The sequence below is a fragment of the Cylas formicarius genome, unplaced genomic scaffold (genome assembly GCF_029955315.1).
Source record: "Cylas formicarius isolate icCylForm1 unplaced genomic scaffold, icCylForm1.1 PGA_scaffold_12__32_contigs__length_19106922, whole genome shotgun sequence".
Classification (NCBI taxonomy): Eukaryota; Metazoa; Arthropoda; class Insecta; order Coleoptera; family Brentidae; genus Cylas; species Cylas formicarius.
In genome coordinates, this window is record NW_026844225.1 from 14,456,885 (window position 1) to 14,471,876 (window position 14,992).

Below are 14,992 nucleotides of genomic sequence, written 5' to 3' on the forward strand. Positions count from 1 at the left end.
CGCGCTTATACACATAGTGACATTTTATGTGTGTCTGGGGAGATGTTTGACTCCTCCAATTGGTCTGGCTGCTGACCAGGGGTGTTCAAATAGTTCCCTAAGTATCATATATAAAAATCAAGAGTGAGATTATAAGTAAGAATATGTTTTTTTTTAAGCTTTAAAGCGTCTGGTAAGGGTAAGCGCCGATGGAAAGTATCTGGCAATAATGATTATTAATTTTTAACAAAAATATCTAAAACATACGTAAAAATCAGCACTGAGAACTTAAGGAAAATCAGTACTGTATTTATCTACCTTTAGCACCTGGTAATTATGAATTGGCCGTCGACCCAAGGTAGCAGGTATGCACACACTCAAAGTACGTACTAACACTGCTTTATCCCACTTATATTTCTTATGAGAAAATAAGTAACGTCTGGGGGCACCGGGATCTTACTCTACCTTGTTTATTGTTGATAACAATTGTAGTTTTTGAATTAAAAGACATAGCCCATTGGCATGGCACATAGTTTAAGGTGGTCTAAAAAGGCAAAAAAAAGTCTTGAAAAAAAAACAGGGCATGTCCAAACGGTCGTCTGTATATACAAATTAGAAATAAAAAATTCACACAATGTATATTTTTGTTATTAGGAAAAATTTTTGCAAGAACAGATTTAACTATTTCTGGACTCCAAATAAATTTGTGTGTTTAGATTCTTCGTTCTTTAAAAAAAAAGAACAAAGGCATTTACATGCATAAAATGCAAAATTAACAGTATTCGTATTATAGAAATTTTAACTAAAAGGCAAAAAAAATACGATATTTTATGTCTATATTCTGGGTTTAAAATTTACTGAAAATAGGCTTAATTTTTATAAAAATACATAAGAACTTAAAGTTCAGTTTTTCACGAAATTATATATTTTTCCAAATGTCAAATATATAATTTCGTGAAAATCTGAACTGAAAGCCACCTCAGTTCAATTTTTAATTTTTATATTTAATAATTGTCAGTTATTACTGTCAATTAGCTAGGAATGGGCATTTTTAACTTAAGTTAGAAACTAAGGTAGAATATCTCAAAAACAACAATTATTATCAAAAATTAAACAAGAGAGAAAAAATTATGCGCAGAGAGTGTATCAACGAAATATGTTTTAGGGCCAAAAGAGTGCATTAATAAAATTTGGGATGGTGCTAAATTAAAATGTTATTTAAAACAGAAAAGTTTAACTCCTTGTATTATAAAAAAAAACAGGCAGGACAATGAAGAATGGCATGACATTAACAGGTCGATCCATGTTTTGAACTCACCCTGTATAAAAAACTACCGTTCACTTGTTATACTGTTTCTTAGAATCGCAAATGTATACAGTTCATTATATTTTTGACGGGCTATGAAATTTTTATGACAAATATAGGTAAATGAAAATAAAACGCTGACTAAAATTTGGAATTTGGCAGCAGTTGATAGGGTAAATTGAAAATTGTCCTTTAATTTTCTTTTCATCAACGTATTTGACGAAGAGTTTATATCTACTTGATTTGAGTTTCCGTGGCAAATTTTCAGCAGACACATTCCATAAAGAAGTTCATTACAGTTCGAAGGCAGATAGTACGTGACTATCATCTAATAATGACAGGTGCTGTAATTGTATATTTATCGTAAGGTCTGCGTGTCTCATCATCTTCATAAGCCTTGCTCTTCGCTTCTCTACGCAGAGGTTGTCATTCGAAATTCGTGCTCAACACCGGCTACTATAAGAAACGTGACTGCAGAGTAATGATGTCAAAATATATGCCGCCGCTATTATTCGTTATTCGAATTTATATTGCTTTGGGAACGGAACTGAATAACGTTGTACATTTTGTGGTTTACCATATCATGATCGTACCTAAGTCGAATTATGCCCCGAATGGTACTTGCCGATGCAACCTTTGCCGGCTAATGATCTTTTGTGCCCAACTTCCGCAACCCGTGTTTTTAATACTAAGTTAAATTTCCGGCTATTTGCGAATTTATGTGGAAATAGATTTAGTTTTGTTTCGCTCCGTATTATTTAATTAAAATTCCTTCTAAATTACCGGCCCTCATTATTAACCTTTATTCGGGGAGCGGGTATTTTTTCTAATAATATATGCACGATAGTACAATAATAATAAAGTTTACTTTAACTATTTCGATACGGCAAGTGAAATTTACAATTATTCTACATTAACCGCAATAAAATTAACATTTCGTATTATATTTACACAAAACTAAATAGTCCATCTTGAAATTGGCGTTTTAATTTGAAATAATTACCTTCTCATCTTATTTTTTGTTTAATGCTTTAACTCGAAATTTGACAACTAAAATTTAATGCAGGCGTGGGCGGTTGATTGATATCTTGGTAAAATTGGGGAGAAAAAATTAAATTATAAATTTTCTCACACGTGCGCAAATTATATTCAAGCATGCAGAATGTGCGGTAGTTCTTATGAATGCCAGACAAAGAGACCTTTAGGAGTGCGCATCGAGGAATATTAAAAAAATACAAAACGAAAACTGCTCTAAAGAAGCTGAAATCGGCAAGGGACAACATATATATTAAAAATGTTTGGAAATAGTATTAATGGCAAGCCTGTGGAAGTTTCTTAAAAAGAATATGGTTAAGTGTGTTTTTAGATTTTTCTAAATTTTAAAATAACTGGTCAAAAAAAAATCATATTTCCAAAGTTACCAAAGAAGGTCTTCCAGAGTATATTGTTTTACCCTAATTTGGGCTACCCTCTACCTCTTACCTTAAGTCAGGTTGAATTGTTTGTTTTCTTTCCTCTTCTGAATCTGTCTTTGTTTTGTTAATTAATTAATATAAAAAATTAAAATTAGCGTACGCCAGCTGTTTTTATATGTTTTAAAGTGTGTCCATTTTTCGTTGTTATTGCTAAGTCTCTCAATTACTATTAGAGATAGAGGGATGCGGTTTTCGCAATACTGTGCTCGACTTTCGTGAAACAAAAGATGGCGTTTTTACTAACTGGTATTCTTTCTGAGCTATAGCGATAAACCGAAAATTTTGCCATCTGTGAGATAACTTTGTTATTGTAAAGGATATAATTTTACATTACGAATCAAAGCTATGTTTTCCTACTTTTTATAAAACTTCTGGATTCCTCCTACGTCGGTTTTTGTTGTTTTGTTTTTGTTGACTTCTTCAGAACTTGACTCAAACTGGCTCGCATTTTATTCTGTACCTGCTTTTATATTGTTTAAGGGCGACAAAGCTAAATGAGGGACATAAACACCTTCTTCGATGACTGATTCCCATATTGGTGAGAGGTAAAGACCTGAGTGGCGAATAAAAGTGTTAGATTGCTTATAGATTTCTACAGACTCTCGGCTTTTTCGTTGATAGAAGAATTGATCAATTGATAAGAATATCTTAGAATGGGAGGTTGTTATTAGTTTCTAATTCAATGGTAAAACATATGTTAGAGTGTATAGAGTTTAAATGTCTAAGAAAATCTACTAGGGATTCATGACCATGAGGCCAAATAACAAAAGTTTTGGCTTCCATAAATCTATTCGCGATGATTGGTGACAGTGGAGAACCCATAGCTGTTCCCGACGTTACAATATAAAAGCAGGTACAGCTCTGAAGAAGCCAACAGGATGACTGGCGAAACGTTAGCTAGTTCGAGTCAACAAAAACCGATGCAGGAGGAATCCAGAAGTTTTAAAAAAAGTATTACAGTAGCCTGTGGAAGTTTCTTTGAAAAATTATGTTTTTCAAAATTTAAAATTTTATTGCGATTTTTATACACTGTTAAAATATGTATAATAGTTTAAATATATTATTTTAGATATTTTGATATACGATTTTAACCCACTTAACATATTGTTATTATTATTATTAAAATAAAAAACGAAAAATTGACGCACTGTACATTTATATCATCTTGATGCTTCTAACAGTAGATTTAATTTCAGTCGTGGTGACCCGGCAGCGGTATCGTTTCTTCTCAAAGCAACAATTCACATCCGAAGGCGTAAATTATTATCAGTCGGGCGAGCAGCCGAAATTTTTTCACCTCTCGAATCAGTGTTATAGATCACAGTTGTCACAAGTCGTTAATACGTGAGGTGAAAACGGAAAAATTGGTGGGTGGATTTCCCGCGACAGCCATCCATCTTGAGGGACACCTCCCGATCGCTTAGCGAGGCCCTGTTATCGGGTCGCTTGCATTCTTATCACGGCTTTCCGACTAAAACCCACCCCTTATCGCGACCTGTGTGTCTCGCCACGTTATCCACGCCAGGACTATATATGTCCCTGATTCCTCCGGGAAAACATTAAGACGGACGCCTAAATGCTGCTGCACCGCATCCAGAGAGTCGTTAAATTTTAAAACTGCCTTTTATTTCGCGTTTTGCCGTTCTGATGGACCACTAACCATTGGTTTTTAGGTCCCGGCATGATGAGCCTTCGGGAACTGTTTCGAGTTTTTAAAAATGTAACCCCTACGTTCGGTTGAATTTTGCGCGTTGAATTAGATACGATGCTGTGCCGTTCGTTTCGCGTACATATTTATGATTTCTTATTTTTCAACTTCGTTCCAAAAATACTAAAGAATTTGTTTTCATTAGCTTTGTTAACTTTGGGTACGAATTCATCAACCGTCTTCGAACTGCGTAGGACTAGCTCCGCACTCTATTCAATAATTACGACATTCCCGAGGTAATTTTAATTATTTTTTTGAAGGAGTTAAACGGGAAATCTTTGAATGACTGAAATGAGCATAATTTTTTTATTTTCAATATACAGTAGAACCCCGATTATCCGTGCGCGCTTTATCGGGGCGGCATTTTAAATTGATCAACCGTGCGCGGATTATTCGTGGCTAACGATCAGAGGTTGGCAGCGCATGGACGCTGCATGTATTGTGTCGTTCTTTTCGGGGAATCCCTAAATTTGTGCCGGGGAATTTATGTTTTAAACTATTATATTTGCGGAGTGCTGATCGACCGGCTCGTTAGTTTGGGTTAGTTAGTTAAACGTAAACAGATGCACAAAATGGAGCGTACCGGTATTGATATTGAGCAAAAAATGGAAATTTTAAGGCAATTTGAAAATAACATAAGTGTTTCTGTGTTGGCTAAAAAGTATAACATTGGAAAACAAACATTTCGTGACATTGTAAAGAGAAAAGCCAAATTACAGAGCTTTGTAGCTAAAGCAGATAGTGCTAAAGCTATTTCTGATCGAAAATCACTAAAAGGGTCTACTTTTCGACAACTTGATGATGCTATGAGCAGGTGGTTCCTGCAGAAGAGATCGGGAGAGGTTCCGATATCAGGACCTATGTGTGCTAGACCAGCAATTAAAAATTAAAAAACTTCTAGGCATCTTCTGGCTGGCTTTACAGATTTAAAAAACGTTATGAAACCCGAGAATTGACTGTTCAAGGGAAGAAATTAAGTGCTGATGACGTTGCTATCGTAGAATTTTGCTATAATTTTGAAAATCTTTTGACGGATCACGACCTAAAACCTGAGAAAGTGTATAATGGGGACGAAACTGGACTTTATTGGAAAACAATGCCAAAAAAAACTAGAAACTAGTGCACCAGGTTAGCTTTACATACATACACATATTAGGTTTCAAAGCAAGCAAAGACCGTTTAACAGTTTTGTGCTGTTCAAATGCCTCGGGAACGCAGAAGCTTAGGTTAGCTGTTATTGGAAAATCAAAAAATCTGAGGGCTTTTAAAAATATAAAAACATTGCCCGTTGATTATTATAATCAAAAGACAGCGTGGATGGATAGAGCAATTTTTAAACAGTGTTTTTTTAACAAAATTATACCCCAAGTTCGAGCTTATCGAAAAGAAAATAATCTACCACCAAAGGCTGTACTGTTACTGGACAATGCGCCATCGCATCCTAATGTAGAGCAACTGAAGTCAGAAGATGGAAACATATTCGTAACCTCTTTTCCGCAGAATGTAACATCTATTGCCCAGCCAATGGACCAAGGGGCTATAGAGACAATAAAAAGGCTTTATTGAAAAGATCTTATGCATCAACGTTTGGAAGAACGTGGCATTGTGGAATTTTGGAAATGTCTAAATTTGAAAGAGGCAATATATGTTGTAGCTCGTGCTTGGAATGGAGTAAAGGCAACCAACATTAAAAACACGTTATTGGTGACAATAATCAGTTAAATGAAGGTGAGCTATCGATCGAAAACATAGCATCTACAGCATTGAGCAAATATCGTTTTTACCATTTACAAATTGCACAACAATTTCAGTTAAGCTCTGAAGAAGCCAACATGATGATTGGCGAAACGTCAGCAAGTTCGATGCGAAGATTTATAAATAGCATTAAATAGCATTGAAAAATTCAGTATCGCTCTTCACATTTGTACATGTCTAACCTCTCTTGAGTTGTGCATCCTTAAAATCATTTGGTAGTCTTGAAGAATGGCAATTTTCCCATTCAGATGTCACTACGCAGATGTATTTGACGTAGCTTTCCTTTCGTGTAGGTTCCGCTATGTTTCTCTCGACTTTTCTGCATGTAGACAAGAATACCAAACGAAATGATATTAAGAGTTATGCCCAACTTTCAAATGGGGTTGTAGTATGCAGGGGCACATTTGGTTATTTCATTTAGCTCTAATTAAAACAAAATTAAAATGGATTAAAAATAAAAACTGTCCTTTGGTTTTCGTCAATGACTTTTGCAATTTCACCAGATGGGTATTTTTAATGCTTACGCTTCGATATCAATTTAACCACTGAGCTGTGATCGGAGTGCGTTTCGTATTTATATCCTGCATCGAAAGTGGCAACGGCGCTGATTGGCAGAGCTGTGGTTGGCCCCGCCCCCGGAGTTGTCGTGTTATTTATTACCGTAGTATTACCGTACTGCTGACTGATCATCGTTTTCTTTTCTATTTAGATGTCCAGATGTCCGGACTCCATCTTAAATTTGTATGTTAGCTATTTGTTGCAAATTTTGTAGCTGATTCATATTTAGCGTGTTTACTTTTAGGCGTTGATTATGGTTTTCATCTGGGTCCATGAGATAAGTAGCGCAATAAATCTCTTTGGGCGGGAGATATTTTGAGGTTCGTTCGAGCTAGTGCGTAGTTTCTAGATTATTCTGTTGCATTACAAATCTGGTTGCCCTTCATCAGTAAGTTACATCAAACGAAAAAAATTGTGATAATATTTTGGAAGAGCGTAAACACGTCCAATAAACTATTTTTATGTGTAAACGGGATTGTATTTGCCGCCACAGCCGTAAAACACAAAAGTGACAATAACTAACCTATAAATTTGAAGTGTAAAGGATATACTTGTTTACACCGAGCGACAATTTCCAGTTGAATTATGACCGTGGTTGCGGCTTGTAGACGGTTTACGCGTACATCTAAAAGTAAAATCGCGTGACATTTATCTGTTCTTCGTTTGAAAAATCGGAAAGATTGTATCGCTCGATGTTTCTATTTAGACGATTAAGTTTTTCGAGTACCAGCCTTTTCCTATTAGAGAATCGCTGTTACACCGACAACCTTTCTAAACTTATAAGCTTTTTTATTTATTAGTTTTTATATTTATTAGCTCCTATTTTATGTTATCCATTCTTAGTGTAATAATTTTCATTACATTTTTTTTACATTTTTTCATACCCAAAAAATGAAATGCATTTTTCTCGAAATTTTCCGCAATAGCAAGAGCACCAGTGTTTTATTTGTGCAAATTTGTTGTTACTAAATAGTCAACACCTAAAAGTTGAGGAAAATTTTATGTCAAATTTAGGTATGTTGTCTGTTGCTTTTGAATGGGATTCTCCAAGGGTTGTCATTAACATACAATGCAAAAAGATTATTACCTAAAGTTTCGGAATTTAAATTCGGGTAAAATTGTGGTCCGTAATAGAAAACAATTTTATACTTACCTGTGTTTAATATTCTTTGGTTTGGTATACTATTTAGTTTAAGTTTATTAGTAATCATTCTTATTTCGAGTGTAATACAGCGTGTGTTGAATCGTGTGTGAATATGCAAAATATGTGAGAGTCTAGTGTATCTCAGGAGATGCTCCAGCCCAAATGTAAAAAACACTATTCTATTAAGACTAAGGAAGTTATAAACAACGTGGTGCCAGCAGGCAAGCATCTTTAGAAGAAACGGCCACATTGACGAAAATTCCAACATCAACTGTATGCAACATTGTGAATAATCCCATTTCAGTGAGGAAAAAGAGAAGCGACGCTCAAATTTTTTCCAGTGTAGATGAAAGTGATCAAGATATAATAAATAAAAATAAAAAACATATAGAAAAAGCAGAACCATCGTATATCCATATTGCAAATAATATAGAACAAATAATAATGAGAACAGGCGATGATAGCGATAGTGATACTGATATATTATGTGAATAATTTTAAGTAATTTAAGTAGATAATAAAAATAATTTGTAATTTTATTTTAGATTTAAACATAAATACATACATAAATAAATAAATATTGTTTAGTATCTTTCCTAACAAAACCCCAAATATTTAAGTTCTAAGCAAGGTACGGACCTGTTCGGCCATATTTTATTCTTACAGCTTGCCCGGGTCTTTCCTTAATTCGTATCAGTTAGTCACTTTCCTATATCTATGAACAGACTTTACTAATCAAGTTTTCTTATTTTATGCTAAACGATCAAAAGGAAGGCCACCATTGGTTCCAAGCTTTCCGTTTCTCACTTTTTAATGTTTGACGTGGGTTAATAACACTGTCGATCGTTGAGTAAGTGGAATGTGGCGACAACTCGAAATAGAATTATCGGAATTTTGCCGACTGGACAACTTAACATTTTTCCGGTTATATTTGGATTGTGGGTTAACGTTTGCGGCATGTTCATATTGTTACGACTTTTTGCATATCTAAAGTATAATTTACGAACAATCCGTAATCCGTTTGGTTAAGATTTATTTCGACTTCTTGTTCCTTATTTTAAAAGGCGTACGGTGAAATTTTATTTTAGCGTTTCGGCTCTAGAGTTTGGAACATGTAAAATTTCTGGAATCGGGGTTATTTCTAAAAGATCGATACCTTTAGTGCGGATGTGCAATCCCTCGTCTTGATAAAGTGCGTCCATTATCAGGCTACTGATGTGACCCCGAACAAGACCATTGTTCTAGCAGCTTTATGGGCCCTAAACAAAAACACTATTACTGATTTAACCTCCTCCTCGTATGTTAGCCAATGGCGTAACCAAACTAATTTGCCGTAGGACTCAGAAATGTTCATGAACCATTAAAATTTCATATTATTAAATAAGCTGAAGGTAAACTAGCAATAAGTTCAACATTATTTGTTAAGAATATCAATGTTCGGCTTCTAAAACTGGGTCTGATTTCAGCAGCAGAAATTTTTTAAAGTGGTTTAGTATTTGAAAAAGAATTGAAGTTAATTTTCTAATTTTAATTAAAGCCAACAATGAAATTACCTTAATTTTCGATTGGTTATTTTAAAATATGCTGATGTAAACAAGCACGATACCTGAAACATTGATTTTTTCAACAAAATTAACAATTTTCATAAATTCTTATTAGTAGCAACTTCCAGATAAATTAGTTTCTTGTAAAATTTTGTTATTTTCATTTAAGCAGTTATCAAATCTTATTCTGTTAACTGTTGAGCCATCGGTTCTGTATTGTCTCGGAAGTAGTTTGGAAAAGAATTGATCGTAATATTAATAATTACGAAATGAAATGGAGAAGCACATACAAACAACACATAACAAAACTTTCTAGTTCTAATTAAAGTCAAAAAACAAATTACAATAATTTTAATCCAAACAACAACGATAAATCATTTTTTCCTAGAAATTTGTTATCAAGCAGTAATTCTGTTAACTTCTGAACCGTTTTTTACTACTTTGAGCTTTTAAAGTTTCCTTTCTGGATGCCATACAATTAGATTTGAATCTTTTACAATAAATTAAGTAGTTGACATTCTTTGGATATAGCCAATCTTTGTTCCGTCTTGTAGTTATGCGAGGGAATTTTAAATAATCCCATATTAGAAAAAAATGCTGTGGTTTAGTACGGCACTGGTTTTACTCTTGGTAGTAAAGTAGTTCAGGCCCCATACGATTGCGCTGCATTATTTCTTAGGCCGCTGTCCCCAACCTAGTAATTATTACCTGGCGAACCAACTTTACGGTTATTTTCTTCGCGAGACAAAAACATCATTTACTAGTTTCGTTTTAATGACACCGATTCTCTTGCAGGGCTCTTGAAATGATTAATAGATAATTAAAAATGTTATGTTTAAGTTAGCGATCATTTAACTAATCATACGCTTTGGTTATCTGCCTTTTAATGATTGGCGTTAAGGAAAAACGGCAGTTCGTTAATGATCCGTAAAGTATGTTGGAGAAAATGTTCATATCAACATGGACAGATTCCTGAAATACTTTTAACGTTGTCGAATTTAGGAAGCTCCTTGTTTCTTTATTGCCACCCATTTTAAAATCTAACCGTAACTAAGCAAAACTGACTTTGACACAGCCTTGGGTAATTATTTTTCTAGTCAGTTTTTTTTTCTTGAATATTCGGAGTATTGTGAAGTTTTTTTTAATAGCATTTACTGTTAATTTGTCATTTATTCAATTAAGTTTGTTTAGAGATTCCTCAATAGCATGTCCAAGTGTAAATGAAATTATCAACTCTAGTTGAAAGTCCCTTAAGAAAGGATAATTAACATTACATTCTGTATCGATATTATCTGTATTATAATTCTCTAGACGTTTACGACCTAAATTCAAAAATTCTTATACATACGCCAACTTTTTTTAGCTAACTCTATAGTTCATCTAATTAACCAGATGGTCGAAATTGGAATATTTAAAAATGTGGAGGATTGTGCCACTACACAAGAATGGAGATACCAACGTCCCCGCAAATTATAGACGTATTGCAATCATCCCTATAATAGGTCAGTTCGTCAAAGAAACCTCAAAAAATCGTTTAATGAACTATTTTGAAAAGCACAAACTCTTTTGCAGTTCGGATTTAGGGGCGGAAATCCATCCCACCAAGTGTTGACGCTTGTGAAATGGCAGAGGTCACCTTTTGCGATCTCACGAAGGCTATTGATTGTGCGGATCATGGAATGCTGATGCAGAAGCTCGAATGGTATGGCATCCGCGGCAGACTTCAGTGTGTAGAAGTGAATGGAGGATTCAGTAGTTCTAGTTTGCCGGTATGGTCTGGAGTGGCGCAAGGCTCGGTCCTCGACCCCCGCTGTTCAGAATTTACATCAAAGATTTGCCTTCCCACATACTATGTAGTACTACGCTCTACGCAGATGATACAATTCTCAAAATAAATAAGAACTAAAAGTTCAGATTTTCATTAAATTATATATTTTCACATGACAATTGTTTGACAACACCGTGTTTTTATTAAATGTAATATTTACAAACTACCTGCTACTATATATGCCGAAAAATGACAATAAAACGTTAATTAATGTTGTTGTGCGAATTTAAGTTCAATAAAGGAGAGGTATTAAAATCTAATTGATCGTTAAGCAATACATTTGAATGTCTCATTTTGTTAATCTCCATAGCTTCCAATAAATTTAATTTTCTACTTTTTGTGACTGTATGTAAAATATCAAAATTGTGGTAAAAAATGTATTTTTCTGTGTTTAAGTGTGTAGCATAATTAGAATCCAGACTATTGTTTTTAAACGCTCTTTTATGTTCGTTAATGCGTTTTTTGAAGGATCTACCTGTTTGTTGTTTCAAAAAATGTGTCAAATTGTGCTTTAAAAATACCTTTCAGAACTAACAAGACAATAGGAAATTAAAAAAACAAAAAAATAAAACGAAATGTACAAAATCTCAAAAATCAGGTGTCTACAGGTTGAAATGCGGATCTTGTCCTAAAATTTATATTGGACAAACAAACAAGAAACGCATTAACGAACATAAAAGAGCGTTTAAAAACAATAGCCTAGATTCAAATTATGCTACACACTTAAACACAGAAAAACACAAAATTAAATTTATTGGAAGCCATGGAGATTAACAAAATGAGACATTCACATATATTGCTTAACGTTCAATTAGATTTAAATACCACTCCATTATTAAACTCACAACAACATTAATTAAGGTTTTATGGTCATTTTTCGGTATGTATAGTTGCAGGTACTTTGTAAATATTACATTTGATAAAGACACGGTGTTGTCGAAGCAACTGTCATGTAAAAATATATAATTTCATGAAAATCTGAACTTTAGTTCTTATTTATTTTGATAAATGGATTTTCATCAAGTAAGTTCAAATGATACAATTCTCTTATCCCGAGCTAATAAACTAAGTATTGACAGTGCGACCAACAAGACTAGACAATTTGAATGGTTCGGCTTCAAGTCCTTACAGTTAATCGCAAATAAAACGAACCATCTTATTTTCTCTTGTAGCAATGTGTACAATTTAAATAATGCTTCGGTTAATGTTCTTGGAGTCTGGATCAATCGTTCTCTTTCTTGGAAAGAACACATTGAACACCTTTGCCACAAATTGTCAAGTCAATTGTTTATTTTTTAAACAAGTCACTCATTCCCGTCATGTCAAGACTTATTTCGCTTGGCTTCATTCCCACTTAACGTACCCGATTGTTTTGGGGGGTGGTTCCTTGCATGCGAATGCAAAACCTAGTGATCACTGCCGTCCACTCTCTTCTCAACCCTTAACATTTTGACCATGCCATCATTATTTATTTACAACATAGTCACTCGCATATATGAGCTAAATAACGATATGCTTAAGCATTGTGTTCGCCACAATCACTACAGCAGGGGATCTGAATGAATTGTCAAGAGCCATTGTAGGCCCCGTTCATCCATCTTATTTTCTCTTGTAGCAAGGTGTACAATTTAAATAATGCTTCGGTTAATGCGCTTGGAGTCTTTCTTGGAAAGATCACATTGAACACCTTTGCCACAAACTGTCAAGTCAATTGTTTATTTTTTAAACAAGTCCTGTCACGTCCAGACTTATTTCGGTTGGCTTCATTCCCACTTAACGTACCCGATTGTTTTTTGGGGTGGTTCCTTGCTGCGAATGCAAAACCTCGTGATCACTGCCGTCCATTCTCTTCGCTTAATATTTTGACCCTACCATCACTATTTATTTACCACACAGACACTCGCATATATGAACTAAAGAACAATATGCTTAAAGCACTGTGGATCGGAATTAATTGTCGAGAGCCATTGTAGGCTCCGTTCATCCGAGGACCTGTCATACACGAAATGTTGTAAAAAAATAAAACAATTTCTATTCTATACTACAATTTCTATACTGCAGACGAGTACATCCATGTTGCGTCACAAGTGTCTCCATAATACTAATTGGAATTTTTGTAGCTTATTTTTCTTTCAAGGTTTACTATATGTCTATCTGATATTTATGTTGCTCTCTATCAATGTTATTAGAATGTGTTTGATCTTGCGTTAATTCGTTTTTATTCACATATGTGACTTGCCATTTGTTGTTCTTGAAATGTACTTATTGGGCAATAAAGTCTAAAGTGTAAAGTCTATAATTATAATAATAAAACATTCTTAAATATCCAATCTTACAGGAGTTACCCGATAAAGGCGGCAAAATTTTCTCTTGAAAACTTGAAGGTGGCAATTTTGTCTCGTTCTCTTTTTTTACAACGATCTTATTTATGCTAATGCATTTTGATTACCGTAATGACGTCAACCCTTTAAGTATAAAAAAAAATCTTGTTAAGAGAATTTGCCGGTTAATGAGGCCATAAAAAATTATATGTCCTTTTAATTAGCCTGCGAAGAGACGGACTGAACGACGTTGAAATGCAGGAGACACGGTTCTTAGTGGTTTAGTTTTTTACCGCAAGAGCGCTACGGAAAAAGGGGTGCCTTGAAAATTGGCAATTATTAAGGTAGCGCAATGGGACCCAAATTCATTAAATTTTACGTAAAATACTATCTGCGGGCAGTTCCGACGACCATATCACAAAGGAAATTCGGGGAAATTCTATATTATAATATGTTTGAATGATTTTAACCTAAAAAAAACCTAACCAACACAGACTATCAAAACTAACTATCAAAAAACTGTTTTTTTGTTATTTATTTAGCGAAGAAACTCAGCAATATCGTAAAAAATTAAGATGAGCAACAGAGCATTAGACAACTAACCTGAAAAACATTTGAATATAATAAACCGCGTGTTCTTCTTTATTGATACTGAAAAACCCCATGACATACCAGTTCGACCAATCCAGAAAATATATACTAGGAATTTCGCAAGGATTAGAGTAGAGAGTAAACTTGATGAGATGATTCCTCAAAAAACTTCAAAGCAACTCAATGAGAGATGAAAAAATTAATGTCGTGTGTTATGCCAAAGAGTTAATTCTATTTTCTACATGAATTTGTACTGTCCTGTGAGAAAATCTAGCTTACGATTTCTATGGTCCAATCTTACAACACTATCGTTTATCAAGTGCTATCCTTCAAGTACCTCGGTCTCCAAATAGCAAGCACCAAGAACAGCAACTCAGAAGTCAGGCGTTCCCCACATCTGCATGCTTCAACTGACATACGCTGCTGAAACAAGAGCTCGCACTACAAGAACATCAGAGACGATTGAGGTCTGCGAAATGAAATTATTGAGGAGAATCGTGTGTAAGGCAAGGATGGAGAGAATTTAGATTGAAGATATCAGTGACTCACGGGTTCAAAAGAGGAGGGCATAGTGGAGTGCGCACGTATTAAGAATTAAAACCGGTTGGTGAAGAAGATTTATGACAATGTCCCTTTAGGAAAAAGAAGTTGTGGTCGAGCACGCTCTGGTCCTCGACTAATATTACACATCACAGTAGAGCTTTTATTGCGTTTCTATATTATTTTCCTTGACACTACTTTAACTATAGTAACATCCATAGTATTTCCTTCGTTCATTTTGTA